Here is a 6,000-nt window from a genome sequence, read left to right on the forward strand (position 1 = left end):
ATCTCGAATATCCCAGACGCTTCATCCTTGCGACTCGTTTGTGCTCGCATTGCCATCACAGTCGGAGTTTTGTGGTTCTGCCTAAAACCAGGAAGATTCTAGGCACAGGAGCTTTCCAAGCAGATTCTAGGCAGATTCCAGGCACGGGAGATTTACGATGCCTGGCACATCCCAAACGGTTTATGATTATAAACCATGTACGATAGGTAGACAATCACACACATTTAGTTTTCCGACACCGTATGTGATAGTGTCTGACATCACACATGCTTTGCGGACGGCAACTGTGTGCATGCTTGCACATATTTCCTCTCTGTGAACCATCTTGGATTATGGTGTATATCGCAAACGTTTGTGTTTTTTCAACCGTGTGTGCCGTAATGACCCGCACAACGTAATTTTGCCCTAATTTAATTGTTGCTATTTAAAATTGTACCTAATTTTTACCTTTAAGTAGGCTATAGCTTTATTCATATCCATCAGGTTCAAACAACCAATGCATTATTCGATTCACAGGTACATATGTTTAAGAATTACAGAAGCACCAAATAAAGAATGATGTACCAGGGTTCTATACTTGTACTATTACAGATGGTAAAGGAAGAGGCGACAGACATTCCAGTTGCTGAACAAGGTCAAGCGGAATGGCCCTATTGTGCTCTGCTGGATGCAAAAGGCATGCAGGACTCTAGTCCAACCCCTTGTGAGCTAATCTTTAGTAAACTGCTTCAGGATCCACTGCAAAAGAAAAAAGATTTAGATATTGTCATCTAACACAACTCATTACGGGCAATAAAAAGAAGGCTACAGGGTTCTTACTTACCATCCTGCAGTTCACTGTTGTCTTGCATAAAGTGTAAACAAATAGTTCGATTGACATCTTTTGACCCATTTTAGTAACAATCTTTATCAGTTTCCTCACTTGATGCTGGTTCATGAATATCTCATTGCCCCATACGCAGGAAGGGTCGAAGTGTGGATCTTTGGCAAAGATATATGTACCTAAAAGCACCAAGTTAATATTAGAATCTAAACAACAATTGAAAAATGATGTAGTACAACACTCCATCCATCCCATTATATAAGATTTTATTACATGTATATCTAGACATCATCAGAACATTAAGGTAACACTCTTCCTTGTTGCTATGTAGCATAGGATTGCATATTTAGTCATTCAATACAATGCATGTTGCTAAACCACAATTCAAAAACGAAAACGCAAGTTAACTGCAATATCCTTAACAACAACCAAATATCGTAATTCATAGTGGTATTGTTGAAACTATTATTGATAAAATTGAACTACATAGCAAATAGTTGCACATATAGAGCATCACATTGTGAAGAACTGAAATAAACAAGTCATAAGGACATCTCTAGGCGATCCTTAAAAAGTTAAAGGACTAAAACCCTTAGTGGATATATATATACTCCAGCAATTTTTGGCCTTTTCTAGTCGATCCCTTAAACTTAAGGTTGTAAACTTCAATTTGATCAAGTTCAAAGCAGGTTCAACCGAAAGTAGCATGCATTCAAACATAAATTAGATAGTTTTGCATAACCGAACATAAAACATAAATTTAAACTAAGCTAAACTACTTTCGGTCGAATTAGAGGTCGAGCCAATCCTTCCTCGTCATGTACGATGTGCCGTGAGCTGGGTCCGGGCCAGTACCGTCGTCGGGGTTGTTGGGGAAGGCACTCCCCCACTCGTCGACGTTGATCTCCTCGTCCTCGAGGCCCACCTCGACACCCTCCATGCCGCCATCGCCGCCTCCTTCGACCTCGTCATCAGAGGACAGCGCAATAACCTCGCCGCCCTCCGCGTCGTCGTCCTTGCCGCCTTCGACCTCATCATCGGAGTAGAGCGCGATAACCTCACTGCCCTCTGCGCCGGCAAAGATCGCCCGCTCCACCTCCACGAGCTCCGGGTGCTACCGGCGGAGCTCTTGCATGTAGGCCTCATCGGCGGCCTCGGCCTCGAGACGCTCCCACGCCTCGCGGTCCTCCCACGCCATAGCCGAGCTCACCACCCCTGGCTCCGGCAGAATGAGGTGGACCGGATGTGTGCTGAAGGGGAAATTGAGCCTAGCCGCCGCGCCGTGGTAGCGGACCTGCTAGCGGTCCTACTCCATGGCCGCGAGCTCGACCGTGTGGAAGCTACTAAGCCACCGGCGGGTGTGGGTCTCTCAATCTGTAATCTCGGCGACCCACGTCCCCCACCGCCGCTGCCGGACCCCGAGGTAGGACTTCGTCGGCTGCCGGGTCCGGGGGAGGACGGGGAAGTCCTCGAACCGGCGTAGGGGCGCGGTGGTGGGCAGATCGGGGGACCGGAGACGGCGGATCGGGCCCGCGGAGGACGACGGGGACACCTCGGCGGCCTCCTCACCGGCGTCGGGCGAAAAGGCCGCGATAAACCTCTTTTTGGCCATTGGCTACTCGAGCTCCCCAGCACACAAGCAGAGGTTGAGGATGGAGGCGCCGGCGATGGCGGCTGCTTACCAATGGTTTCAAGGGTTGTGTCTGTCTGTGTGAGCGGCGGTTGTGTTTGAGGAAATACTACGGCAACTGAAAATTTTACTAGGCGGGAGTAACAAGGAGGGGCTACTGAAAATCTGGATCAAGGGCGAGCAGATATTTTTGAGATTACGAGGGATGCAGAGGCGGGAGTAAAATGCTGGGGCTACTGAAAATTTAAAACAAGGGACTGAAGCAGAGAGGGATGCAGAGGCGGGAGTAAAATGCTGGGGCAACTAAAAATTTAAATCAAGGGACTGAAGCAGAGAGGGATGGAGAGGCGGGAGTTTTAGGGGAGCGAGCTAGTGTGCTTCACACGCCGACTGTGGACTGTAGCCGGTGCACCTTCTTGTCTAAGCCATAGGGGTATTGTACACCGACGGTGCTGCAAGATATTTTGTACTACATCTCACACAGTTGGTGAGAATAAACTGTGTGGGATCTACTTGATTTGAATTACAAAATGGGGTCACATCAGCAATGGACGGTGTTTGAATTGCTAGACCTTTTATCTGCAGTGAACATGCAATTGTATTTGTGTCATAATAGAATTGGAATTATTCAGGGTTTGTTTGGACAATTCATACGTTAAACTGGTTTTATAGCCATTTCAGGTGCACAATTCAAAATTAAACTACATGCACATGCTTCGGTGCATACAAATTGGTTGAAAAAACAAATTTCTGCCCTTCAGTGCATGCTCAGGTCCCATGGAAGAAATGGGAATGAATTTTTCGGGGTTCGTTTGGCCTTTTTTCATACATTAACTGTGGTTTCTAGGCATTTTAGGTGCATAATTCAAATTTGAACTACAAGCACATGCTCCAATGCACCAAAGTTGGTTGAAAAATCACATGTGTGTCCTTGGGTGAATTTCTAGGTCCCATGCAAGAGATGGGAATGAAATTCAAACACCATGGCACTATTGATTGCCCACAAAACGTTCAGATGCCTAGTTTTTAAATTCTAGTAAATACAAAACTCGTCTGAAATTCATGAAACTTGGCATGCTATCATGGAGCTGCATCAACATGCCGTGGAGAAAATTTTGTCCCATTTGGGGCAGGTTCGGGTATAAGCTTCTCACAAACCAGAGCTTCTCATAACAAGCATGATGGTTTCGATAGGGAACATACCACCTTTGGTAACGGGACAATATCCATTCCCTCTTACTGAAACCATTTGTGTTATTTAAATTATCTCAGCAAGCATTTTTTGTTAATTAACTGAAACCATTTACTGTAGGACTTGCAAGCAGCTGTGCTTGCAAGCAGTAGCCCTTCTCTCTTGTTCTCATTTCTCTCATCTCAAGCAGTTAAAAACTTTATTTAATTAAAACTACTCCACACAAAATTAAATGAAACTTTGCAAACAAAAATGATCATATATATATATGGAGTAAAGTTTCAGTATAGTTCCAAGAACAGTAAAGTATCAGTAATGTTATGGAGTACTAAATTTTGCAATTGGTTCTATGTAATTTTGCAATATTGCTTGCAGTCAGTATTGCTTTAATCTGTGAAAATTGGAGTAGCATTATTGCTTTCTCTATAGTGCATTTTTGCTAGGGACCTGATACTCCATAGTGGTGCATTTTTACTGCAACCTAAACTGGAGTAAACTAGAGTAGGACCTGATACATTTAAGCCATTTGCTAGCACTTCTTGACTAAGACAATTCCTAACAAAACTACTCCCGTGATTATGATGACGATGATGATGATCTTATCTTAGCTGTATTTCTAAACTGGTAGCTATGTCTATTACTTGTGATGATGCTGTTGTCGCTATACTACTTGTGATGCTGCTGCTGCTGTACTACTTGTGATGCTGCTGCTACTTGTGATTTTTTCAAGTTGTGATGCTTCTGCTACTTGTGATCTTCTGAAATGACCCCTTTCTCCTGAAATGTTGATTAATTTTCGTTTCGGTTGAGAATGGGGCACTCCTAGGTCAAGAAAATTAGCAAAGGTCATGCCCAATTTTCTTCACCTAGAAGGTGCCCGATTCTCAACTGAAACAAAAATTAATCAGCATGTATCTTGACATCAAAACTAATCTTTGGTCAAAATGATGGGCTAATCATGATTAAATGATAGGATTAACCAAATTAGCGCGTTGTTGTGGACGAAGGAAGGACTGTTTGAAGGTGCTACTCGCACATTCCACATTAACACCTTTGAAAGATAAACTAGAAATATGATGAGACCTGGACCATCATATAGTGAGGTCCAAAAGGAAATTCAGGCTAGGCGCAACTCACTGATGCAAGTATCACGCTCTCTCATGTACAACATGTTGCTACCACCGCAGCCACACTCGTAGCTCCCCCATGTGTTCTCGCAGCTGCAGTCCTTGCACTGGCAGAAGAGCCTCTCTTTGCATTCATCAACATCTGCAAGTGCCAAGCAAGAGAGATACGGTGTATAAAAAATTACTTGAGAAGCTCAAACAGTTCAGCATTTGAGCCATTATTCTAGGTTTGACAGTACTAGTAAAACATGCAACAATACTGCCCACAAGGTTGCAGAACAATGTTCCTAATGGTGATACCTTCGCAACCGTCTATGTCGTCACCCTTAAAGCCTTGCGGGCATTTGCAGCCCTTAGCTTGTTCATTCTGTAGATTTCCAAAATTCAGCTTTGTACCGCACACCGAAGCCCCAAGAAAGAAAACTGCAATCTAAAACAGATGATCAATTTTCAGCCCTTGGATTAGTTTAGTATTTTTTTTCACACACTCAGACACCCTTGCTTGCCATGTATGTGAGAGAGATAGTGAGAGGAGACAAGAAGAAGGGGGTTAGGAAGGGACTTGGACCTTAGCAACAACACACTAACAGGTTCCATCCAAAAATACCTAGGCAATATCACAAACATCTCTCAATTTTTCCTTGACAATAACCAACTTTTTGGCGACATTCCTTGAGAATTAGGTTATTTGGTCAACTTAGAGATCTTGTTCCTTGACAATAACCAACTTTTTGACCAATCTTTTTTCCCTATTTAGAGCGAACATGGCCCACAACGATGAGGCTGGCGGTTCGGGCGGCAAGGCATTCTGGGAGCTGCCCCAGGAGATGGAGGAAGAACCTCACCGCTATGAGGACGCCGCGGAAGACACCGATCCCAACTAAACAACCCCTAGTGGCGTCGGGGATGACACCACTGATGGTGCCGCCGAGGATGCCACCACTGATGATGGCAGCGCACGCACAGATGGCAGCCAACCGAAGAGGCAACAGAAGGACTGGCGCCCGAACGTGCTCGGCACCGTCAAGGAGGAATTTACTGAAGTGCCCTCCAGTGGGCAGCCAACATCGCCCAAAGAATTAGTCAAGGGGTATGTGGGACAGCTCGGGTGCATTCTCCGGAGCACCGTCTCGATCAACACCGAGAACCTAAGGCATCGTGACCGAGGGAATTTGTGCAACCTCCACTTCACGAAGTTGCACGAATGATACAAGTTCCCCGGTGACTT

This window comes from Triticum urartu, chromosome 3A (genome assembly GCF_056163025.1).
Source record: "Triticum urartu cultivar PI428250 chromosome 3A, HENAU_Tu73, whole genome shotgun sequence".
Taxonomy (NCBI): domain Eukaryota; kingdom Viridiplantae; phylum Streptophyta; class Magnoliopsida; order Poales; family Poaceae; genus Triticum; species Triticum urartu.